The following is a 27,419-nucleotide window of genomic DNA, read 5'->3' as shown; positions in this document are numbered from 1 at the left end:
GGTTGTAGTTGCATCCTGTTAGTACTCACCATAAGACTCTCCTTTGCCCTCTGTGCTTTAATTCTTTGAAGATTTCCTTGTCTTTTCCATAGCAATGCTAGTAGAATGTTGGTAATAAAAAGATAAGCTTTTGCTTTCATAGGAAACTTGAATCTTTTATCCACTATGCCGTCTATCTGCAACCTCAATGCCTTTTTACCTTCTCAATAAATACAATTGGAATTGGTTAAGGTTCAAGAGTAGTAGTGTATGAGCCATCTCTTATATGAGGCTAATCATCTTAATGGTAGGGACAGCATTATTTTTGTGTCACCAACATGCCTTAGTATTGTGTCTTGTACCTAGGTGGTATTTAATTAGATCACAAAACTAGCCAGATAAATAGCAAAACACAGTTCATGCCCTCCAGGGCCAGTGTGAAGATAAAAGAACTGCTTTTCACTATATATTGCACATATTAGGTCCTTGATAATTACTTCTTTAAATTAAATTAAAATTTCAAATTATCAATTTAAGCACAAAAAGAGAATATTTCCATATATACAATAGAATATAAAAAGAGAATTTGCATATGACACTGTGAATCTCCAATTCATACCACTTGTTTTTACAAAAGGAAGTATATAATAAAATCCACATGCAACTTTCAGAATTATTCTGGCTGGCCTTACTCCTGTATTTACTTCTGTTCTATTGAGTTAAAAAAAAATATTACAATTGCTCTTTTTTTTTTTCAACATCAATATTGCTAATCTCCCTTTACCCCACCCGGATCCTGATCTCCCCAATTAAAAATCAAGGAAAAAAAAAACCCAGACACTCATAACCATAACAAATAGGCTTAGTTGTACAGTGACCTTTTTTTTGTGTGTGTGTCTCATTCTGTGCTTTGAGGCTATCTATCACTTTTTGTCAGGAGATAGACTACATGTTTTGACCTAAGTTTTCAGGACCTGTGGTTAGTTATTGTTCAGATCCGAGTTCTGGAGTCTTTCAAAGGTCTTTTTCTTCAAAGTGTATTATTGTCCTTGTATATATTGTTCTCTTGGTTCTTCTTCTTTCAATCTGCATCAATTATTAATTTCTCAGAATTCTCTGAGGTCACTTCTTTTATTATTTCATATCCCATGATGATGATGCTTCATTGCATGCACATTTGGGGGGCCTTCTAAAATTAAGAACAACTGTGGCTGATTTCTGAACCCCCTGGGGCTTTCTTTGGAACCCTCTGTTCCAATGCCTTTAAACGCAGGACCTTGAACATCTCTGGCATGTCTGGTCGTATTACAAGGTTATCATCTTGTTTGTCTGTGGCACTAACTTTGCTGGCAGACCTATTTCCTGTTATACATGGGCTTCTGGCTGACATTTTGTATAATTCTGGGGTGGAAGAAGCCACTTGTAGTTTCTCATTGGCCTTCTTGATCATTTGATATGAATTTCAGGTTTTTGCTGGGATAGGTATGTGAGACTTGGGAGCTGGCTCTGTTCAGCTACCTATCTTGACTGTAAGTCCTAAATGATTATTTCACCTTTTTCAAATTCCCTTCCAAATATATATATTTTTAAATTGCTTGACAGCAGTGAGGTATTTTGGGAATAACTCTGGCTTTGAATTTGGGAAACCTGAGTTTGAATCTTGTTTCATAAACTTCCTAGATATGTGATCTTGGGCAAGTCACCTAAGTCATAGAGTCTCAGTTTTCTTATCTGTAAAATGAGGATTATAAAGCCTTCCTCACAGGGCTTTTGTGAAGATAATACTTAGTAAACCTTAAAGTGATATAAAGATGTATATTATTTTTATTCTCCTCTGAGTTTCAATTTTCTCATTTGTAAAATAAAGGGATCCTTATAGCACAAAATCCTAAGAGAGATGAAATCTTAAGAGGGAAACAGAAGGGAAATCTGTACTTTGATACAACATAGGAGGGAATTAGGTGAAATCATAGTTTGTATAAGAAATTGTTCTAAAGATTAAGAAAAACCAAGACAGCATGCTTCTCTCTTTCCTCATTCCCACGCCTATTATGTTCTTCTAATCTGAATATTTTTCTTGGTGTGTATATTCATAATTATGTAAAACGTGCAAGGGTGGTGAATGTGGGGGAGTTTCAAATGGGCGGAAGACAGCCTGCCTGCAGAACACACGATGGGAACTACTGAGATAGAATCAAATTTTTGTGGGCACAAAATTTCTTTTTGCTCCCTTTACTCATGTAAAGGCTGCTGTGGATTTAAGGTTAAAAAAAAAAAAAAACATTTTTCAGATTTTATGTGTGTGTTGAACTAGTTTTTAAAATTTTTACTTTATATACAAATCTCATGTTGCAGTAGAAATAAGAACTTGACTGTGCAACATGTAAAATAGAACAGTATTCTGTGCTTATTATGGTGGGAGTTCACAACTTTTGTATGCTAGGTTACTGGAGTGCTTTTTTTTTTGTGAATAGAACGAGGGCACAGTTTTACCCAGAACTATATAAGTATACTTTGTTCTTTCTGTAGTTTAGTATATATTTTATGATCTCAATTCAGTTCATAACCCTGGACAACTTCATTTGTTTTAGGCATATGTGAGACCTTTCAGGGCATCCCTAACTTTTCATCTTCCAATTATAAGACTATGTATGAAGTCAGTTTAATATTGATTAGTCTTTACATGACCCTGGCTAGATGTTCTCACTTTCTTCTTGAACTCTTGAGATCTTGCTATAGACTCATAGTGATCTTAGAATTTCAAACTAAGATTGGAAACCATGGTACGCTACGTTAAAAAGAGAAAGTTTACATTGTGATTCATTTATTAACTATTATACATACATTACCAGTTTGTTAGCTTCTTTTATATAGAATAGGCATTAATCTTATTCTGTTTTGATCCAGATCAATAAATTATTAGATAAAGCTATGTTAATCTAGGATCTGGGACACACAGAGAAAAACAGCACAATCCCTGTCCTCGAGGAAGTTACATTCTAACAGATGATACTCCTGTAGGGAAGAACTAGGGCTGATGGATGAAGTTCTTCAGAGGAAGATTTCAATTTGATGCAAAGAACAATTTCCCAACAATTTGAGCTTTCCAAAAGTTAACAGTGGGTTGTCTTAGAAGTAGTGAGTTCCTACTCAGTGGAGATTTTTTTAGTAGATCATTTGTCATAGATGTTATAGAGAAGATTCTTATTTGTGTATAGATTGGACCAGTTGGTCTCTTAAGTCCCTTCCGACTCGATTTTGATCATGACTAAGTCAGACCCTATTAGCCTCAGTTTCCTCATAGGTAATGAGGATGGTGATATTTAACACTCTCCTCTTCATAGTGTTATTATGAATAATTCACCTTCTAAATCTTAAAATAACATAGAAATGTGTATTTTTAATCTTATTCTTCTTTTTTCCTCTTACGGAAACGTTTGGCTGATGAATTGTGAGGCTGGCTTCTTGACTTTTCTTACATAATAGTTTTCTATTAAAAACAATTAAGCAAAATTTCTTAATATAGTAACTGAATCATAGCTTATGTTACTTATAAGTTTTATAGTTTGCTGGCCATTTATAGAATGTATATGTGTTTTAACTTTCCTTATTTGGTATCAACATTGTTGTTGTTGTCATATTATGTATGTTCTTTTGATTCTGCTTTCTTTATTCTGCATCATGTCATATAAGACTTTCCATGTTTCTCAGAATTTAAAAAAATTAAGGTTTGTTTGTTTTTTTGTTTGTTTTGGAAAGCAATTGGAATTGTGACTTCCTTAGGGTGACATAGCTAGTATTATCTGAGGTAGGTTTGAACTTCGGTCCTTCTAACTCTGGCCCAAGGCTATATGTTCACTGCAATACCTAGCTGCCCCATTTAATTTTTTAAAAATTAAGTTATATTTTATTTTCAGATGCACATTCTCTCCTTTCTAATTCCCTCCCTCCCATCAAAAGAGTAAGAAAAATAAAGATTTTGTTATAAACACATATAATGAAGGTAAACAAATTCCTGCATTGGCCATATATGAAAAGGTAAAGTCTCAGTCTACAGTTTGAATCCATTGCCACTCTATCAGGAGGTGGGTAATGTTTCACCCTGAGTTTTTCAATTATAGTTGATAACTATTGTGTTGAACAGGTTGACAAGTCTTTCAAAGTTGCTTGTCTTTTTATAAATTGTTCTTCTTATTCTACTTACTTCACTTACATCAGTTTGTATCAGTCTTCCTATGATTCTCTGAAATCATAGCCTAGCCTTGATCTTTTCTTACAGATTCTTATACACATTATAACATATATAGAGATTTCTTACACATTCATATATAATAACTTATTCAGCCAATCCCATATTGGTGGGCACCCCTTAAGTTTCCTGTTCTTTTCTACAACAAAAAAAAGCTACTGTAAATATATTAATACATATAAACATTTCTCTGAATTCTTTACCTTTGTTGTTCCTTATGGCACATTATGTTAATATACCACAGTTAGTTCTAACATTTTTCAGTTACTGAACACATACATAAACTAGTTTCCATATTTTGGTATAAAAGGCAGTGCTGTTATGAATATTTTGATGCATGTAAGACTTTTGTCCTGTAATTCATCTTTTTCAATTATAAGCCCAGTAGTGGGATGAATCAAAGATCATGAACAATTTAGTAATTTAGTAAGTTTTCTTGCATAATGACTAAACCAATTTCTAGCCCTACTAGCAATGAAATAATGTGCCTGTATTTAAATGTTTTTAATGAACAATTCTCTTATTACTAATAATTTGGGGATAGTTTTCATATATATATTTTTATATCTTTTGAAAATTATTCTTTTGCTTTGTCTTTTGGAATATGTCTCATAACTTTATAGATTTTGTTAATTCTTGTTAATTTTGGCTACTAGATATTTATCCAAGATTTTTGCTGTCAAGTTTTTTCTAAATTCATATATTTTCTTATTATGGGTGCTTTGATTTTATGGAAAAACCTTAATTTTATTTGTTAAAATTGTTTTATTCTTGTAATATTCTCTATCCTTTCTTTGTGAATTCTATCCAAAATTATAACAAAATGACTTTTCATTCTGTTTTAAATTTTTAAAAAATAGTTTGGTTCTTTTTAGCTTTTATGTACTTGGAATTTATTTTGATACATGGGATAAGATACTAATTTAAACATATTTTCTACTAACCTGCTTTCTATAGAAAAGGTTGTCAGCTGTTCTTTTCAAATGAAGATTCTTTGTATCCCAATTGCCTGATATATTTTTCTTATTGGTCAATTGTTTTTCAGTTTGTGACCAATTTTTCATAACTCCATTGGGATTATCTTGGCAAAGATGCTGGAATAGTTTGCCATTTCCTTCTCTAGCTCATTTCAGATATGAAGAAACTGAGGCAAACAGGTATAAGTGATTTGCCCAAGGTCACACAATAAATGTCTGAGGCCAGATTTGAACTCAGGAAAATGAGTCTTCTGTCACTCTGTCCACTGTATTTTCTAGTTACCCTTCCCTGATGTTTAATAGGAGCTTAGTCAAAATGCTCATTGATTGATTTTTGTATTCTTTGTTTATTGAACTTTAGGCTACTGTACATGTTTGCTTTAGTTCTTCCTTCTATAATTTATTCTATTTATCGAACACCAGGTAGTTTTGATAGTTGATAGTTCTTGTGATGATTGATTTTCCCATCCAATCAGGTGTTTTTGCTTGTTGTTTAGTTCAGATAGATGTCTAATTGGTCATATCAGAACTTGAAGGACTGACTTATTTTTAAGCGTGCTACCTAGATTGAATTTTACTTAGGTTCCAGTTGAATTTTGTTCTTCACTTCTGCTCTTTTGGTAATTCTACTCTCACCATTTTATTGAATATATCCTCAATTCACCTTGTACTAGCAAGAGCTTGCATTTGGCATCTGACAGCTTGGGTTCAAGACTCAGCTACTTAATGCATATATATCAATAAACACGTCATTCCCCTTTCTAGGTTTTCTCATCTATAATACTGGAGAGTTGAACTAAATGATCTCTTCCCTCCTAGCTCTAAACCTTTTATGATAATCATCCAAGTCAGTATTTGCCATAGAAAATATTGCTATTTCTAGGGCCATACTCATATTATTCTTCTGAGGTGTCTACTAATCCAGGTGCTATCTTCTCAGGCAAACTTTCCTTCCCTCCATATAAAAGTGATCATTCTTTTGTTAACTTTCTTCTCTTGACTTTTTTTTCTCATATGGTCTTCTGCTTCCACTTTTCTTCTCTTTCCTTTTTTTTTTTTTTTTCATAGATTCTTTAAAAAAATTTTTTTAAAAATTTTCTGATCTTTGGTTTTCTTTCTTTATAAGCCTCTCCTCACCTTAGGTCTTATATAACCCTTAAAAAAAATATTCTGAGTTATGTGATTAGTTTCTAATCTAATAGTGATTCTTGTGAAATTCACAGTCAAATATATGTAAAAGATACTTCTATTTGAAATTGAGTTTTGAGTGCCCTAACACCATAGAATGTTTGAGCATGTGCAGTTGAGATAGCATTGTTTATCCTCTTTCTGACCTAAAATTCTCAGTAAAAATCTTTGACCACATGTTAGCTTTCAGGAAAATTCTCATGAATAACGATGGAAAGAGCAGAGAATAACAATAGAAATAACAAAGACTAAATATATATTGTTTTATATATATATATATATAACATATATGATATATATATATATATAAAACAATAGCTAATATTTTCACCTTAAAGTTTTCAAAATGCTTTACATACTTAGCCTGTCTAATTTGATTAGGAAGAAATGGGCAGGACAAAAATAGGCAATATGAAATATAGTTTGATTAAAATATTAAATAATGTGAAAGGCAATTGTCTTATTCAGTCAACAAGAATTTATTATTGTTATCATTTATTCTATGTGCTATACACTGTATGATATGCTAGGCATAAAAAGAAATGCAAAAACAGATACTGTCCTTGAGCTCACATTCTAATGGAGACAACATGCAAATAGCTATGTATATACAAGAAAAATACAGAGTGTGTGAGGAGGCTAATTTCAGAGCAAGGGCACTATCCCTGAGGGGAACTCAGAAGAATTTGTTGAAGAAGGAAGATTTTGGATCAGATTTGAAGGAATCCAGAGGAACATTTCAGGCATGGGGGACAGTCAATGAAAATGTATCAAGTTTGGAAGTCAAATATGGAAGGAATAATCCATAGCCTGTTAGCAATATCTTAATTGAAAAGTATAGGGAGAATATGGGATAAAATATTAAGTAGACTGGGAAGTTAGAAATGGGTAAGGTTATGATGGGCATTAAAAATCAAACAGGGGATTTTTCCCCATTTATTTACTTATTTAGTATTTTTCTCAATTACATTCAAAATGAAGTTTTTACATTTATTTTTTAAGATTTTTGAGTTTTAAGTTTTCTCCCTTATCCCCATCCACAATTAAGAAACCCCATGTGAAGTTATGCAAAACATTTGTATAAAAGTCAAAACCTAGATCTCCCACCCTAATGAAAATAAAAACCCTTAAAAAATAAAAAAAAAAGAGATAGAGAGATAGAGAATGCTTCGATTTGTATTCAGATTCAATCCCTTCTCTGGGTATGGATAGACTTTTTCATTGTAAGAGTAGTTGTGAGTGATTATACTACTGAGAATAACAGTCTTACAGCTGGTCATCCCAGAACATTGCTATTATTTTGTATACAGTATATTCCACTTTGTTTATAAAGGACTTTCCAGTTTTTTCTTTTCTGAGAGCATCCTGCTCATCATTTCTCAGAGAACAATAATATTCCATTAGATAACTTGCTTCAATTTTTTTTTTTAAATTACTATTGCTAATTTAAACAGAAGATTTTATATTTAATCCTGGAGGTAACAGGAATCCACTTAAATAAGGCTAGAAAGGTAATTGGGCCAAGATTATGGAGGACTCAAATATATAGGCAGTGGGAGGTCACTGAAAACTTATGCAAAAAAGACAAAAGATATCAGAAGTGAGCTTTTAGGACTATTATGGAAACAGTTTTATGAAGGATTGATTGGAGAAGAGAGAGATTGGAGATAGGAGGCAAGAAGACGAAAATAATGTGGATCTCTTAGGACCCTTAGGCTGATATTATATCCTTCAGGGAGATTCATATGTCTAGTCAGCATCTAAATTATGACTCAAACCCTGGTCTTTTGACTGCAGTTTCAAAGCTCTTTATATCTAGCTTCTTATAACTATGCTATTACTTCTAGGAGGATTTGATTGTAGGTACTACAGGGAGAGAAAATGCTTAAAACAAAAGAAATGACTCAAATGTTAAAATTTCAAGCATACTGTAGTAAGACCTGAATGAAAAAAGTATTTTCTTACATTTCTCATATCATATTACTGACTTTAAATATCTTGTTTCAGTGGGGAATGGCCATCTCTATATTCTGACACTTTATATTTTAAAGTAAAAATTAGGGGGAAAATAGAGCCAATTATTTCAGGGAATACAATTGTGGAAGAATATAACTATGAATTTTTATTTTTTTAAGATAGTAAATATTATGTGGGTCTAAATTTCTCTTCTACTTTTTATCAAAAATAACACAAGCCCTCTATAAAGGTAATTAGGTATCTCTACAAAGTGCATTACATTGTGGTGGACTTTTATTTTCTTCCTTTGGTGTCTTCAGGGTCTGATCAAATCCCTGTTGTTTCTTTAAAACCTTGTTCATTACTGCTAACATAATGTTTACAGATTTTAGAAACAAAGACGATTTACTTTTTAATTATTTTCTTGCTTGTCTCAGGCAATGTTGTTGTCAAGGAAACCATAATCTTTGAAAAGGCTTGTTCTACTTCTTCAGATTCCCTGGTTGGAAGAGATTACTTGGATAGTATTTATCTTGGCTGTGGAAACAGACACGTTATTTTGCATCAAAATCCACTTCTTTTAAAAGAGATTGTGTCCTCTTGTGACTATAAATAGAAACTTCTTGACCTTTTAGTGTAAGATCAAAGGTTCCTGTTGGTATTTTCCTTTTTAGGGATTGCTTCTGTGTATACACACTGTGTGTAAGAGCTGTGAGACTGATGAATTCTGAGGGGAAAATAGTTTTCTTTTTTAAAAAAGAATAGAAAAAGAGGCTCTCTCTCAAATGTTTAAAGAACAAATAGATATATTTTAGACTCTTTGCTCAGTAACACTCAGGAGATGTTAACATACTATACTCAGAGGCATAGAGGTGTTGCTGGAATGCTTTGAGTTACAATCTACTTTTATTGCAAGAAAGTGTTATGTTATTGAGACATTTAAACAAGTAGCTACATTGAAATTTTCTTATTGTTAAATTAGGAGAAGAGAGGAAACCAGTATGATGTAATGGAAGGAATATTTGACTGAATACCAGGAGATCTGGGCTCTGCCACTAGATTCACTCCTTTTTCAAGGTTATGGCAGCAAAGCACAAGTTTTGTCATGTTCTGCCAAGATGGAAAGATATAAGTATAAACCAGGCACTAGAACAAGTGCAGACTAGCCTGCTTAAAGATGCAGAAGCTCATCCCTGGATGTTGGACTCTGGATGATCTTTGTTGGCTACAACTACATTGACTCTTCAATCATAGAGGGGTTGTGCTGTTCTTTGGAATAGGTAACATCCATTCTTATAAAATTTGATTCATCAAATATTTAGTAAATGTTTACTATGTTCAAGACATGATGCTAAGTAAAAAAAGTAATTTGAAATTGAAATTGTGTAGTAAAAAGATTGTTGGAGCCAGAGAAAATAGATTTTAATATTGGCTCTGCTACTTAACTTATGTGAACAGGGGCAAGTAACTAACCCTTTCCTAGTGTTTAGTTTCCTCCCTTATAAAATGAATTATACGGATAATTTCCTAGTTTTCATCTTCCTAATTAACTATTGTGGTTCTCTAAGTAAAACAAAATATAAAACAAAATACCAATAATGGTATTGCTAGTATATGTAGACTTTCCAGGTGATTATTTTACAAAATCTTGATTGTGATTTTTCTTCCTGACATTCTTCTGTTGTGTCTTCCCTTTTGTTCTTTTTTCTTCCCCTCTTATTCTTTCTGTTTGATTACTTTTTTCCTATATCTTTTTCATTTTTAATCTCTTGCGTTTGTAACCCTGGAACAGGTCAGTTTCCCTCCCTTACATGAGGACCCTCATATAATTTATCTGGCCCATGTCCCCTTGGGATACCTTGGGAACTTAAGCACTTGGTTCCCTTTGTTTCCCACAAAAAATTCTGAATTTACCTATTAGCATTCAGGCAAGTAGGAGTGTTAGAAAGAGAAAAGGTTTTATTTACACAATACACAGGGAGAAATGATATAGACCCAAATCCACAAATTGTAAAGATAACTTCTCCTCTTTCCTTCCATACTAGGGTCACCCCTCACTCTTTCCCATCCTTCCTTCTCTTTGCTGGTTCCATGAATGAGTTTGTTACTTCATCTTGTGGCTTGTACCTCATATTTAGTACTCACTGTGATCTTTAGTTTTTTGCCTCATATGCTTTTTCTTTTCTTTCCCCCCTTTTGCCCCCCAACTTCAGCCCCTGTCATTCTGCTGCTTCTAGGGGCCCTATGGGTGCAAGGGCTTTTGATGCAGTTTGATATCTCTGTTCAGCACTGACTCATTCTCAATACTACTTATGCTTACAGGTCCATGTAGTGAGACTTTCTTCCTGTTCTTGATTTGCTACCTCCTTGTTCTGGTATGCTTAATTCCATGTTGTTTTCTATGTCTATCATTCATGGCTCATGGGTTTGTTCCCTCTTATACAAAAGTAGCTACCCTGCTGAACTTGGTTGGACTAGTAAAGGTTTTTTGAAAAGGGAGGAGCTAAGATGTCTTTATGCATGTCTGATACTCCTACTATTTCTGCTCCCTTCCCTCCCCCCCTTCTTTTAATCCCCCCTCATCCCCTTCCCCTTTGGTCTTCAGTTTCCTTCTTTTTCTTCCCTGGGACAGTAAAGCTGTTGCCACGGAAACAGAAACCTATGAAGAGCTTTGCTCCACTTTGGTTGCCCATAAAGAAGATTACTTGAAATACACAGGATTCCAGTATTAGGTAAGCCTCTACAATATTACCTCAGAATTCTTTTTATAAAATGCAAACAGATTATAGAGTAAAAAAAGTTGTTTTATTTATATAATCATTTATAACTTCAGACTTAAAAATGTGGTAAACGGAAGGAAAGCGAAGACACACACATTTATTAATCACTTACAATGTGCCAGGAACTGTACTAAGCAATGGGGATATAAATGCACAAAAAGAAAGGAGGGGAGGTGCCCTCAAAAATTATGAGAGATATTATAATGAGGGAAGACAATACACAAAAGGGAACTGAAATGGGGAGGGGAAGGCATGAAAATGTCCAGGGTGAGGCACATGATTTTGAGATCTGGAAGCCAATAAGGTGGAGAAGGAATAAAAGCCAACCTACACAAAATGGAGGCTCCAGGAGGCACTTGCCAGTGGGAGAAAGAAACAGATCTTCCATGTTGAGAAGGCCCCAGGAATGATTAGATGGTTCAGGAAAAGAATGTTCTAGATGCTAAGAGGAAGTTCTAGGATGAGAAAACATACTTTTGAAAGCATGAAGCCACAATCGGGGATCTGGAAGCCAGAAAGAAGGTAAAATGGTTTTCCTCAAATTTGATGAATGATCCCATTAAATTGGATAATGTTAAATTAAAACACACTAGTTAAAACAGATACAGTGCTTAAAGGTGCTAGTCACCTTGGTTTGATTGATTTTATTAACGAGTTATCAAAAATAAACCAATTAGGATTCAGATGTTTGTTGTTCTCATCCTTAGACATCAAAGTTGTTATCTATGCTATCTGAAATTGAAACTGGTTAATATTGACTAATTAATCTTTATATGCCCTTGCCCAGTGTCTTTCTGATGGGGGTGTGAAACTGTGTTCCCTTTTGATCTGTAAAATTAATACTCTGAAATTCTATCCTATTTGATTCCCGGCCTCTCAGACTCCATAAAGTTTGAGAGAGAGCATATCTCCCCAAATAAGTTAAACATTATTCAATTGAATATCTTGGTCAAAAACACTCCATTGATCTTTTGGAGGTGCCACTTCAGGAAATTCCAGGTTCTTGAAAAAGATCTTGGTCTGATAATCATCTCAAATTGCTACCAGCTCCCCGCCAAGATCTTCTCATAAAGGTAGGTTTCTGTTCACTCATTTCTTTGCAGAATGTCCAAAGCAGTATTATATACAAGCCTTGTGCCTTGGTATAGAGGCTTGTCTGGACCCCTGCCCGCTGTGAAGACATTCTCTTTTCAGCGAAAAACCTTTGTTATTTCTTTGCCACTGAGGAAGTCAGTCTCCTAGCAAAGCTGACCTCTGCCTTTTTGCCATTAATATTTTGGGTTTGTGAATTCTTTCATGAAGGAGCTGTGCCGACTAAAAGGGGATTCCCACAACTCTCTGACTGCCACTAGAACCCCATCATTTCTTCGGTGCTTTATTGTGATGGAGAGATATCTCTGGGTTCCCCACAACTGTGCCAAAGGAATGTAAGCTCCAGCATTTCCTATAAAACTCAATAGTAGAGTATTTTTTTTGAGTAGCCCTGCTCAATCTGGAGAAGTTTATCTTTACCAGAGACTGGACTTCCAGCTGACGACTTTTTTCAACCATAGCAACTCCATTACTGTTGTCTCTGGAAGTATAAGGGGTGAGATGATCTGTATTATTGGAGTAAGGACCACTCTAATGAAATAATTAGGCTTAAACAGATATCATTCAAATTTGTGACATGCTAGTAATTTCTGGTACTAATTTAGTGATGATGAGAAAGTGCATTTGAATTCCTTGGCATAGAAAGTCAGTAACTAGTGAGTAGCTCTGAAAGGTACACCAGCCTTGGCTTCATGCCAAAGATTCATTCAAACAGCACATTTAGGCAGGGTTTCTAGTGCTAGTGTTTGGCAACAAACTCTATCATTGTGCATTAAGAAACTCAGAAAGAGGAAAGGAGGAGGACCTCATCCTTGCATAGGTATGTATTTAGAGGGATTAGGTATAATTGACTGCCTCTGTTGACTGCTACATGACCTAGTGAATAGAGTAATAGGCCTGAAGTCAGGAATATCTGAGTTCAAATCCAACCCCAAGATACTTACTAGATATGTGACTATGAGTCAGAAAGACTATGGATAACATTCTTTGTCTACTTCAATTTCCTCAATTATAAAATGGAAATAATAATAACTATATCCTAGAAGATTAAATGACATATTTATAAAACCTAGTGCCTTCCCTACAGTAGGTGCTTAGTAAATGCTTTTTCCTTTCCCTTTTTTCCTTTGGTAACCATTGGTATATTTCTCTGGTCCTTTGAGATTGCCGAAAGCTTGCCCACTTGGCACAGAAAACTACAAGGTATATGAATATAAAGTAAATTAATTTGGCTTATAATATTATTGGAAATTGTGTTCTGAATCTTTTTTCCCTTGGGTGTATCTGTAGTAAAAATTGGGGCACCCTTAGTAGGAGAAGTTGTAAAGTCTTAACAATAACTAGAATTTGTACTTAACTACCTAGCTAATCCAGCATAAGGAAAGTTTAAGGGTAGTGAATTTAAATTTATAATGTTTCCGAAAGGTAATTATTTGCCTAAAACTTCATGTCTCTGTTACTACTCTAGTTAAATGAAAATATTGAGTAGCCTGATTGCTTGGTATAAAATGTTAGAATTGTGAAATGCAAACACTTGTAGAAGTGTAAACATTTTTGTATGCTAATAGGTTTACATTCTATTAGTAAGAAACTTTTCCCAATAGAAGTGTAAAACTATCTTGGATTCTGGCCTTTTATTTTCATAATCACTTGGTACTTATTTAAATGTCCTCCTTTCTGTACTGAATTTTTAGATGAGGCAATTTTATTCTGTGAATAAATTTACAACTACCTACAGTGCCTCCCCACAATTTCTCTGATTAAAGTTGGTAATGGACCACGTGTGTAGTAACTAATGTTGTTCGACTAGGGAATTTTTCGATTTCAGAAGATTGTTTGAAATTAGCTTAGTAAATCTTCATGGGAGTTTTTTAAATAAAAGAAAATTCATACTTAAAAATTTTCAGAAAAGACATTCAGTAATGAATAAACCATCAATGAATGAAAATAAGCTCATTTAGTTATTCAGATAGAAGTAGTAATTTAACTAATTATTGCTTGTAGGTTTCATAATTCAGTTTTTTTTACCTTGCAGTAATTTCACCGAGCTTTTGGTAAGTTATCAGATGTTCATGCTGTAACCTCTTTCTATCCTTTAATATCTTCCCCTTTCTTCCCAGCCTACCTGTGGTTTTACCTAATTTTTCTCTTTCCTTCCCTGTCCCTCCCCTTCTCCTTCCTTCTCTATCCCTCCCCCTCCCTTTTCTTCTCTGTCCTCCTCCCTCTCCTTCCTTCTTTTTTTTTGGTAAGGCAATTGGGGGGGTTAAGTGACTTGCCCAGGGTCACACAGCTAGGACGTGTTAAGTGTCCTTAATTTTGATTTGAATTCAGGTCCTCCTGACTCTAAGGCAGGCCAGTGCTCTGTGCATTGCACCATTTAGCTGTCTCTGTTGTATCTAATCTTTAAGGCCCAGATTAAATCCTCCCTGTCCTTTTTATCCTTCTCCATATCTTCAGTTTACACTGACCTCTCTTTTCAAATTTGTTTTTGGTGTAGATTATAATTATAATATTATTATGTTGGATAATAAACTGGCCTTGAAACCTGGATTCAAGTCTTAATTCTGGCATATAATAATTGACTGTAGGATCCAGGGAATATCATAAACTTATGTGCTTTGGTCAACACTCATAAGACAATATACAGAGGAGACTTCAATTTGCATTGGTAGAAATCTGCAATAAATTACTTCTGTCAGAATAACTAAATGAGCTTATTTTCATTCACTGATGGTTTATTTATTACTGAATGTCTTTTTTGAGTATGAATTTTCTTTTATTTAAAAAACTCTCATGAAGATTTAATGATAATTCTAATTCTAATGGTAGAGATTTACCAATGAAATCATAGTTCTAGTCTCTGTTTCTATCCCAGATGACGTTATCTATCATCTATCAATCTGTCTAGTTGGGATTAGAGTGGGGTGAAAGAGGGCTATTTTCTTCTCTTTCCCATTCCCCCTAATTAGTTAACATAGTCACAGAATATGAGTGGCAAATAACAGAGTTGTATGTGGGGGCCATTATTCCTTTATGAAGTGTGAAAAAGTTCTCTCTTTTGGAAGGAAAAGCTGGTCATTGACTGAGAGAAGATTTCTCATGTTCTGGGTAGCCCTTTTAAAAGCTAAGCTCACCAGCTCAAGACAGTTTTAAGAGTTCCAGGTGGGGGAAAAAAGAGTTCCAAGTGGGGGAAAAAGGCTACAGCTCTGTAGATTGTGACTTTGACTCTGGTCTTAGTATGAGGCAATCTGCCCCATAAGAGATAACCACTACTAGTAGGGAACAATTATAGAGTTCAAGGCACAATTACTAAGTACTTTCTTTGGAGAAATATACATAGTTTAGTACATTCTAGTTAGGAAGCAACTTTAAAGAATGTGACTTGTGGCAAAAGAAAGCTAATCATATTCTATCATATGAACTAGTCTTGGCAATCAAAAGGTCAAAGGAAAAAATAACAGAGAAACCTAGACAAGTAGTCTGAGCAGAGATTCTGGATTCAAGGGGGAGTATCGTGAAGGCGCTAGAGGAAAGGACAGAAAGGCCCTATAGTACTGGGAGCCTGTCTCAGTTTGGCCACATACATTCCTCTTGTGTGTGTTTCATTATCAATCTACTCTGTGCTCACTCTTCCCGCTGTCACTATATGTATTTGTAGGAAAGTATGCCCTAAATTTATGAGGGGAATGTTTTGTAGTTACTTTTTCTTCTTCCTTTTTTTTTTTCTTTTTGTGTGCTTTTTGTGTGGTTAAATGACTTGCCTAGGGTCATACAGCTGGTAAATGTTAAGTGTTTGAGGCTGGATTTGAACTCAAGTCCTTCTGACTTCAGGGCTGATGCTCTGTCCATTGTACCATCTAGCTGTAGAGGGCTGGAACTATGCACTGAGGTTGGGACTGCCGAGCGCTTGAGGCTAACTTCTGATTGGACAATACTCTATGGACATATGCTTGGAAAATGGTCCTTTCCACTGTCCGTACTGGCTCAGTGATTGGTGTATAGAGGATTGTAGGAGGGACTAGGGGATGGAGTAAAGCTAGCTAGATACACACTCTCAAGGTAGACAAAGGGAGAAGGCAGTTGGGTTGATTCTGCTTCCATCCTGTTCAATCCTGCGTCTGGGGACTGAGAATAAAGATTGAGGGCTTTTGCTTATCCTGACTCCGGCTGATTCTGGGGTGTCCTGGGTGCGAGCACGGTCATTACATCTAGCTGCCCCAGCCATTCTTTAATGGCTTGAATATTGTGCCTACTAATTGATTATTAAAGGTAAATATTCCAGTAGGGGCCTGTAAGCTATAAATGAGATAATGTAGCTTCTATCATAATGCATCCTCACTATGCTGGATAATTAAAGGAGCATCCCCTATCTCAGTCATTTTGAAATGGAAAATTTACAGTGGAACTCTTTGAATTAGATTGGTCAGTAAATTAAATATTTGAAGAGCCCTTCAATCTACCTCTACAACACTGGTCTCAAGTGTGCCCAGTAGAGATAGTAGCATTTGATAACTGCAGTTAGTCCCAGTTTAATGACTTTCTTGCTAATTCTAGCATCATGGCTATTTATTCACAATATCTATATTGATTTTATAGGATTCCAGAGCCTCTTTCACAACCAGTGAAGCAACATGGAACAATGCTCACATCAATTATATTGAAATTTTGCTTTAGATAATGTACAACCTGTACCATAGCAGGTTGTTACAAAGGTTTCAGTCATCCTATGCTCTGTACCAGCAACAATATACCTATAGGTTCCCATAGTTCTATTAATGAGGACTGGTTGTTCAGTCAGCTGGTGAGCAACTGCAATGAAGACATGGTGAGGGAAGGCTTGGATAGATCCCTTTATGTCCATCATGTCTATTCTTTTCTATTGACTATTTCTTTTTCTTCTTTTAGTGATATTGTTTGGAGATGTCATAAAGCCCATGTAAGTCCAAGTCATCTGACTCTGTGATAAAGATCTTTGCAAAGGACTATTGATTGGGTCAAGAAAGTCATAGAAGATGGGTTAATCCTGACATTATTATTAGCTACTACCATTCCCTTTTTCTTTTAGGTAATTCTGCTACTCAGGAGGAAATGAGAACCAAGGCTAATAGCTACCATTGTATCTGTAGCCTCTTGATGGCTTAGGCTTATGCTGTCACTGTGATCATTATACACACCTCCCCTTGTGGGGCAGTGTATTCATTTAAAATCTCATCTTCAACCTTGTTTTCAGCATGATTTCATTATTGTTCATTATTCATTTTTATTCATTATTCTCATAAAGCTGAGAAAAGCTTTTTTTTTTGGGGGGGGAGGTTAAAAGCTTATGTGGATATTTATTGAGGTCAGCTTGCAGTATATAGCCATATTTCTTATAGTGCTCCTTGTCCTCAGCCTGTCTCCAGAGCATCCTTGTAGTTCTTGTCATTGATTGTGATAACTCCTTTTGATTTAACTCCCATAGAAATGTGGTCAAATGTGGCTTGGACAAGTTATTCCTTCATAGACTGGATATCACTTTCATCTAGCTTGGTTCTCAAGACGTAGACACTATGGATGATGATACCATCTGGGAGTATCATTGTTTCTGGGTCTCTCCTATCAAAGAAAGCCATGTTCCCAATAGCAAATTCATAACCAGAGTGGACATCAGGAAGCCCAATAGATCTATGAACAGTTTTAGGTAGGATTGCCAAACTGCCATTCTATATCATTGTTGGCAAAAAACTACCAGAACCCCCAGTTTAGTAAGCATTTCTTAATTCCTGAAACATCACGTTCTCATCATTCATATAGAACACTCTGTATGTTAGGTACCAAGCTCATCTTAATCCTCTCATGGCTCTTGTGGTACTAAAATTCATCATAATGATTCCTGGCACTGTTCTAGCCTGCCTGGCATTATACTTTAGTGTTCTAGTGAGCTATAGTTTTAGGAATGAAAATCCAAAGGGTATCCTTGAAACTCAGGGGAGAAGTCACCTCCCTAAGGACTTAATTTCTAAACCTGTTAGTGCCAAATTGGAAGAAGTATCCCAGAGGAAGTACATAATACTGTTTGATTGTTTAGTATCTATATTGCCTTCCCAATTGATTGTAAACTTCTTGAGGTCAAGGATTATACCTTATCTTTTTTTGTACTGTCACAGCACATAGCACAGTACTACTATTATTACCACTACTACTACTACAACTATTACTAACTACTACAGCTGACTTTTTGAAGATAATACTATAAGATTTGCAAGCTCTTTTAATTGTTATCTCACTTGATCATTATACTAGATACATAATAGATACTTGATACATACTTAATATTTAATTGTATCACATGAAATTGTTATAATCTTTCAGTCAGGTTTTCTGGACCCATTTTTATTGTACTAGTGGCTATAATTAGCATTGGTTTTCTGGGTGGGAATCCTTTCTCCCACAAATACCATTGTCTCTACATCATGCCTTATACTGATTCACTGGCTCAGACTATGCCTTCAAACCCATGTACCACCTCTTTTCCCTAACCAAGTCTACTTTTCCCATTCCCCCCAAATATTTTTGTCCCAGATGAAAAAAAATTCCAATTTTGCTTTTGACTTTGATAATTCATATAAGATTATTACTTAATATCCATTTATTTATTCATTCATGAAAAAAAATATTAAATATCTGCTGAGTTAGATGCTGGAAAAGATACATTTAGTGATTGCCTCACTTTGCTCACTATTTCAGGAAAGCTCCAGTCATATGTCACTTTACTCCTTACTCTCCTACCTACTTCTCCAACCTTCATCACCCTTCCCCTTCATTGTTCAGTGTCTGACCTGGCTCACTCTTTGGTCACTAGTTTCCTATGTATATTATCTCTTCCATTAGAATGTAAATTCACTGAGGGAAGAGACGATCTTTGATTTTATATTTTTTGTCCCCGGTGTTTTATTTACCAGAGTGCTCAATTTTCAATAAGTACTTAATAAACACTTTTTTTTTTGTTGATTCATTTAGATATGAAATAGCAAGTGGTATCATGGAGTATCATGGTATCATTGATAATAGTCTAGTAGAAGGAAATAAAGCACAAATAGAGGTAAGTGTAACACCTAGTATTACAAATATAATAATTGTAAAGCAAAATGCTATATGATGTGGGGGCAGGGTTTTAATGAGTTGAGGAAAGGTTTCATTGATGAAGTAGCTTTTGAGTAAGACCACAAAGAATGGAAGTAGGGAGGATGTTCTAAGCATAGTGAACAGCTAAAGAAGCTGCGCAAAAACATAAATGTCCAGTATGTGGAGAGAAATGTTAAATAAGTAAGCATTTAATAAGATCATGAGAGCCTTGAATGCTAGGCAAAGGAATTTTATCTGACAGTAGATAGCTGTAAAAGATTTTGAGTAGAGGAATGACATGACCACATGTATATGTGTATGGGGAAAATTATTCTACCCCTTATATAGGAAAGAGGGTATTTTTGTAATTTTTTCCCATTATCTCTTTTATATAAGGTGATGATTATCCTTGTTTTCTCACCATGTAAAGGACTCATGGTATCATAAAATTGTGCTTGAAAACCAAAAGCTCTTTATCTATCTTTTCTGTAAGACTTTTACTTAGTTGAAATAATATTTTTTTCTTATTCCCCCCTTGCTTTTGCCTTGCAAGAAAATGGTTTATATGTAGTAATCAATAACTGGATAATATCTCCTCCCCCCCTCTCCCATTATAAATAGTTGAGAAGACAAATAATGAATGATTTAGAAGAAGTAACAATAGGTTGGGGGTTAGGACACCTGAATTCTAATAATTGTCTTTATCTTCTTGGGCCTCATTTTCCTCATCTGTAAATAAACTAGGTGATCTCTAATACACTGCTTCCCCTTCCTCCATATCTAGTATTCTTTGATATAGAATTGGTAACTCATAAAATATAATATCTATTAATGTGTGCAAATAAACATTTATTAAGTATTTAGTGAGCTAGGCATTATACTAGGTACTTGAATACAGTGATAAAAATGAAATAGTTCCAATTCTAAAGAAGCTTATATTCTTTTGGGGAAATGTGGATACACATATAAAAGTATATAAAATATGTACAGAGTAAAATATAATTTACTTGTGCGCATGTGTGGGTATATGTGTGAATATGTAGACATAAGCAGCTGTTTACACCATGAAAGGCTTCTTTTATGAATGTGAGCACATATTAATTAATATTTATGTACTTTTACAAGCTATAGAAGTGAGTAGATTATTAGACGTCCTTATAAATTTTTTTTACTAAATTAAGTTTGAAAAGGATTTTCAATATTTCAAAATTTGTCCTCACAAATATTGAAATAAAGCATTATTAAAGGAAGAATAGTAGTTTCTGAAACTTTTTAATTTGCCTGGAAATCTAATACCATTCATATTACACACAAAATGCTATATTTATAAAACTTACTCTAGATAAAACCTTACTTTAAGATAATTCATTTTTTCCATGCCTGAATTTGCAGAATAGATAAATTAGGGGATGAATGCATATTACAAAGAATAATTTCTTTCACAAATGAATCCATGACAGAGTTCTGGGAAATTATGAGTTTTTTTTTTTTTAATGCAGCTAAATATTTCTTATAGATTTACTAACATCCTCTAACTAAGTTGAGAATTTTTAAGTAAGAGTAATAGGAACTGCCAACTGAAGGTAAAACATTAAGATGTAGAATCTCTGAAATTATAAGTTAATGTAAAATATAATTTTATTGGATAAAATTTAAAAAGATGAAAAACACATCCAAATATGATATGCAATTGACTTGCAGTTTACTAAATGAAAACTTTAGTCTTCATATTTTGGAAGATATTAAAGATATGCTGAGCTCAGAATTTATAGTTCAGAATCTCGAACCCAAGAACTTTGAGAATAGCAGTCCTTCCTCCCCACACTGGTCCTGCTTCCAGAACGAGCAAAAACACAGTCATTCAAAGAAACTTATTCCTATAGAAAAGATCCTACCTTCTTCACCACCACTACCAAAAATCTGAGAATGACAACACTGCTTCTAGCTTAGTGCCCAAAGCTGTAATTCCAGAAAGCAACCCCTTTGGAGACTTAGCCTGGTGCTTTTGTGGGTTCTGAAGCCAGAATTACTAAAGATAAAAAAGTTCTTGCAACCGAAGTCCTTGGTATTATCTATGGTTCACCATTGGAAACTGATATGACTTCATCAGTGGAACTCGCTTAAAGAAGATGCACTATCCTGTCTTTTGCCAATATAACTTAAGGATCATCATACCTTCTTATTCAAGATGCACCTAAGAACTATATATATGGTCTATCTAATTAGAATGTGAGCTGTTGGAGAGCATGGACTATCTTTTCTCTTAGTGGTAAAATAGCACAGTGTTTTTCATATATTAAATGTGTAATGTCTCCCTCCCTCCCTCCTTCCCTCTCTCCCCTCTCTTCCTTCCTTTCTCTTCCTTCCCTCCCTCCCTCTTTCCATCCCTCCGTCCCTCCTTCCTTCCTTCCTTCCTTCCTTCCTTCAACTGATCCAAAACCAATGTCTTCTACAACTTTTGCTTCTGTTACCTATAGTGATAATAATTCTGTCCTCTCCCATTCCTTATTAAAAACCAAGAAAATGAAAAAAAAAATCCTCGGGGTAGCTAGGTGGCACAGTGGATAGAGCATCAACCCTGAAGTCAGGAGGACCCGAGTTCAATTCGGGCCTCAGACACTTAACACTTCCTAGCTGTGTGCCCCTGGTTAAGTCACTTAACCCCAATTGCCTCAACAGTAACAACAACAACAAAAAGAATCCTCATAACACATAAACATAGTCAAACAAAACATGTTCACACAGTGACTTTGTCCAAAAATGTATGTCTCTGCACCTTGTGTCTTTTATCTCTCTTGTAGGAGATAAGTAATATTCTAGAATCTTTGAAGATATGGTTGGTCATTGCATTTATCAGAATTCTTAGTTTTTCAGAGTTGTTTTTCTTTAAAATGTTAATGTTCTTACATTTAATTTGTTTTCTTCATTTGCTCCTTTAATTCTGTATCAATTCATCCTACTCGGGATTCTCAGAAATCTTTTATTGTTTCGTCTGGTGCAAATATCATTGCACCATTATATATATTCATATACCATAATTTGTTAAGCCATTCCCCAACTGTCTTAGAGGCAATTTTTAGACTGAAATTGTTTTTTTCACTCTCCTTCTCTCCCTTTTATATTCCTCTTCAGGATCAGGAAGTTTGTTTTGCTTGTCACTATTTCTTCTCATTGCTATTCTCTTTCTTAACTAGCTTCCCCTCCCCCCTCCCTCTTTCTGTTAAATCCGATGTATTTCTACACCAAACTCTCTGTGTGTGATATATGTGTATATGTGTGTATGTGTGTATGTGTATGACATTTGTGTCTGTGTCTGTGTGTATGTGTATGTGTTCAACTTTTTTCTGTTTCACTTAAATGTGACACATTTAATGCCCACTCTTTTTACTCCTCTCAGTTATGAGAAATAGCAGATCTTTTTCTCCCCTTCACTTTTTTGTTTGTACCTCCTTTAACCCTCTCTTTTCTTTCAACCTCTTCAAATTCTCAGAATAGAACTAATTTTTCCTGTTTAACTCCCTCTTTTGAAGGATATTAAGATTCTGACAGGATACTTGTTTCTTCTCCCCAATGGGAATTTTTTAAACTATTGTATCATTATATAACTCCTTTTAATTGCTTAAATAAATTTACCTATCCATGTTTTTCTGAATTTTTGTGCTTGTATTTCAAAATTCCTGTTTAATTCTGTCTTTTCTTCAGAAATATTTGAAAAGCCATTTTCCTCTTACAGGTTTATAGTCAGCTTTGCCTGTTATTTTAGGTTGTAAGCGTCTATCTTTTGTCTCTTGAAATATCATATTCCAAGATTTCCTTTTAGTTTTAGTAGAAACTGCTAGTTCTTGTTCTAAATTCCAAAAGCATTTAGAAGCTTCCAATATTTTTCTTTGAAGAAAGAGTTCTTTCTACATGTTGGTTGTAATATTCTTTGCACTTTTCCCTCTCAATTTTCTTTCAAGAAATACTGAATGGATTCTTTCAATCTTTACTTTGCCCTCTGACTTGAATAGATCAGCTTTCATTTATAGTTCCTTGAAATATAATATTCAGGCTATTTTTTCCCCCTAAATCATGGTCTTCAAGGAATCCAGTGCTACTTAAACTATCTCCTTGACTTTTTTCTAGAGCAATTAAAAAAAATAGCTATCTTACATTTTCTTTTGATTTTTATCTAGTATTTCTTGCTTTCTCATGGAGTCTTTGATTCTTCTTTGATTTATTCTGATTTTCAAGGAATCTGTTTTTTGGGTATGGTTTACCACGTTTTTCTCTAAACTCCTTATTCTCCTTCTAATTCTTTCTTCCTGATCTTCTATTTAATTAAAAAAATCTTTTCTTTTGCTATAGGTATTTATGTACTTTTTCTGGTTTTAGCTGTTTTGCAACTCTAGGTTTATAATGTTTCTTTTTTTTTAATATTAGATTGAAATTTCTTTGAATAATACATTTTTGAAGTTTTAATTCTTGAATTGGGTTTTGTGGCTCTGCCCCCACCCTCCCCCCCCGATGTGCTTTTGAGTGACTTAGAAGACCTTGATGCATCAGCCAGGATCTTCATCAGACACCTACTTCCTGGAGATTTCTTTCCTTAGATATTTGAGATTTAGACTGCTGGATCTTCAGAGCCCTATCTTGTCTTTCAAGATAGAATGTTAGTCCCTAAGCCTGGATTATTCTGGTCTCAGTGCTTTGGCATAACACTGATCACATTATTATTAAGACCATTTAGCTTCAGTGACTCCATATTGGAGTCTTACCATTTATAACTACAAGGTTAAACAATATATTTTGAAAATCACAATTATTTGTTTTAAATGCATGTTTAAATGTATAAATGCAGATGCATATATATGTGTGTACACGTATATACATGTCAGTATATGTATATGTAGATATATGTATATATGTGGGTATGAAAAAATATCTGTGTGCTTAACTTGTAGTTTGCTTGGGGGATTTGGGGGAGGTGATGAGGGAAAAATAGAATAAAATAAAAAGCACACAGCAGAGGACAAAAGAATAATCTACAAAGAAGCAAAGAAAAAATGCACAATCATGAACATAATGCCTTTTATTATTATACATGCTTTCTTGAAATGGAAATTTATTGTAACTTATTTTGAATCCTCCCTGATGTTCTGCTGAGCATATGACAATGTGTTTTTTTCCTTTTTCTATTTTTTCTTATTTTTCTATTTAGTTTTAAATAAATATTTAAAAAAATAAAAATAGAAGGAATGCACTCCCCCAAATCACAATTATCACACATGATTTCAGGTACTCTTGTATAGCCATATTATCTAGGTGTGTAGTGCCACTGGAAGGAGAACATATAGTCTGATCTATAGCAGAGGCAGGATTCCTTTTACAGCATCCCAAATAAGTGGTCATCCAACTTCTAATCTTGAAGACCTTTGATAATGATCCATCATCTTTTGAGATAGCCCATCTCAACTTTGGACAGCTCTAAATATTAGGAAGTTTTTCTTTAAATAAGAGTTAAATCTGCCTTTCTCTATAATTTCAATCCATTCCCCTAATTCTGTTCTCTGGAGCCAAGATGATCAAATTTAATCCTACTTTTCTGTATGACAGCCTTTGAAAATAGTTATCAAAACTGCTTAGGTGGCACAGTGAGTAGAGCACCCATCCTAAAGTCAGGAGTGTAATATTCTTTTCTAAAATATAGTATTCTTTTATTGGGGTTTCCTTGGTGTCTCTGGAAGCAGCCTTTCTTTCAGTTCAGTAATCACAAGTGCAGCCAGGGATTAAAGTCCAAATCCTTTATTGTCTCTTTTCCAAGTCTTGTCTCTTTTCCTGGGGCCCGGTTAGCTTTCTTAGAAGCCTATCTCTCTCTTTGGTTCTGAGAGTTTAAGCTCCTGCCGCCAATTCTTTGTCTTCTCTGCTTCTGCCAGTTCTTGAGGTCCTCTGAATGTGTCTTGGTTTTTGTGGGGGAGGCAGGAGGACTGCCACCACTTCTCTGGTCTTCCCTAGTTCTGATTCTGGCTGAGCTTGTCCAAGCTCATATGGTCTCTTATCATAGGTGTGAATCTTGTGGAACTATAGTAAGTACTAAGTACATGTACTAAACTAGAGAACTATTAAGAATCATGCTAAATAACCATCCTTTCTATCAATTCCACTTCCTTAGCACCTTTCAAGTTCTGGCCCATAACACAGGAGAACCTTAGCTTCCTCCAAAAAAGAAAAGAAAATACTTCTCAGGTCATCTTGTACATACTCAGTTATCTACTTCACTTCAAATTCTTAATTGATATCATTTTTTTTTTTGGTCTTGCAAAAACTTAAAAAATTTTATGTTTTTAAAATAGCCCATTTTATTTGTCATGTTCACCTATATCTCCTGTTTGTTTAAGAGTTCTTTGATCTGGCAGAAATTGGGTTTAGATCAATATTTTATACCATGTTACAGTAACTTTGCTGTTTATATTTAGGAGATTAAGGATGTTTGTGTGTATATGTGTATAGATGTGTATGTGTATGTACACATATACACGTACACATACTGCTTGTCTGAGACTGCTTATGAGAAAAAAAGATTTCTCCAGTTGATTAACCCTTTAGTATTCTTTCTTCATGTAGCCTTTCATGATCTCTTCAAATTTCCCTGCATTTACTTATCTCTGCATATTTTATATCCAGTATAATGTAATCTCCTTGGAGCAAAGGACTTTTTTTTTCCCTTTTGTTCATTTGTCTTTAGCACCTAACACATTGACTTGTATGCTTAATAATTTTTTTTGTTGAATTATTGAATTGAAGATGGAATCTACTCTACAAAATTTCTACTAGGTATTTAGCCAATTTTTCTTGGAAGATCTTTAGTGACAGGGAATGCATTGTTTCCTGAGTTTATCTGTTCCATTAGCAAGCAATTTTAATTATTAGTTTTTTCTTAAATTGAAGTATACATTATTTGCCTATCAGCAAGATAAGTCCTGTGGAACAGTTATCCTTAGATGGCAGATTACTGTTATCATCCAGGCTGTGATTACTCAGAGGGACATTTCTTTTTGAGGAAATCATCTGCTCATTAACAGATTAGGAAATCCTAGGGATTTTCTGTCTTCAGGAGTAGTAGAGTTGGATTTTTTGGGGAGCATATCAATGCTGTACATTAGTTGTACATTTACCCAGGGAATAGGATGGAGGATTTAACGACCATAAATACTTGTTTTCATCAGTTAAATGCTCCCAAAGTCTAATGTCTGGATGCAGCAAGCAAGGTATTGACTAGATTGGGGAATGGAAAGCTGAGAAGATATTGTACTATTTGGCAATATCTGGTCCATAGAACTATTGCTGATCACCTGATGTGTGTTCGGTAGATTAGTAAAAATATGGTTTGAATATAATGTATTAGGACTTACTGTAAAATGATATTGGTTGGGACAACATTCTCTGATATGCCTGTAATATATATATATTTATTATCAAAAATAGGTTGTACATGTAATATCTTCAAAGATTTGACTAAATATTTGAAAATTGCATAAGAAAAGGTACCATTTGGGGTTACTAAAGACTGTAAAATAGTCATTTATGTGGTTAACAACCACAGAACATTTTTAGTGACTCATTAAATCTTTTCAAAGCACTTAGGATGTTTAAGCTTCCCTGAAGGGACTCAACTGATCAGCAGTGAAGTACTGGATAAGACAGTGTAATAGCGCTCCTATGTATAGGAGAGCTCTGTTTTAGCCCCAGGGCTTTTGTGTTACCTGCATGAGTGATTATTTCCCATTGAAATCTTATTAAAAATGTATTCCTTAGACAAATGGTAATTTCAGTGGGCTGCATTTCAACTGTGAGCAGGCTATAAGTATTTGTAATGAAGCATGGATTTCATTATTTATATTCTTCAAAAAGTTTATGTTTTCATTGGTGTAAGGTACACCCTCCAGTAGTGATTTTTAATTCTATAATATTTGGTGTAGTGGAGTCAAATTCAAATAAAAATGGGGACTCTGCATATTGACTTAGAAAACCACATATCAACATTATCAAATTTTCTATTGCATTTCTATTTGTTTTGTTAAATATTTCCCAATTACATTTTAATCTGGTACTGGC

General features: G+C 34.5%; 1 protein-coding gene and 1 long non-coding RNA gene across 3 annotated transcripts in view; both read left to right on the top strand.

Moving 5' to 3' along the window:
- The window catches only part of WDR25 (WD repeat domain 25), a 249,026-nt gene that overhangs the window by 39,492 nt on the left and 182,115 nt on the right, over positions 1-27,419 (top strand). The gene's annotated exons all lie outside the window — the stretch shown is intronic.
- On the top strand, positions 7,857-13,261 carry LOC116421623. The gene is made up of 3 exons (XR_004232098.1): positions 7,857-9,629; positions 10,982-12,202; positions 12,432-13,261. It is a non-coding gene; the product is annotated as an uncharacterized LOC116421623 (long non-coding RNA).

Source organism: Sarcophilus harrisii, chromosome 2 (assembly GCF_902635505.1).
Source record: "Sarcophilus harrisii chromosome 2, mSarHar1.11, whole genome shotgun sequence".
Taxonomy (NCBI): Eukaryota; Metazoa; Chordata; class Mammalia; order Dasyuromorphia; family Dasyuridae; genus Sarcophilus; species Sarcophilus harrisii.
The sequence above is the reverse complement of the archived record's forward strand: the minus strand, read 5'-3'. Positions and strand labels throughout refer to the sequence as shown.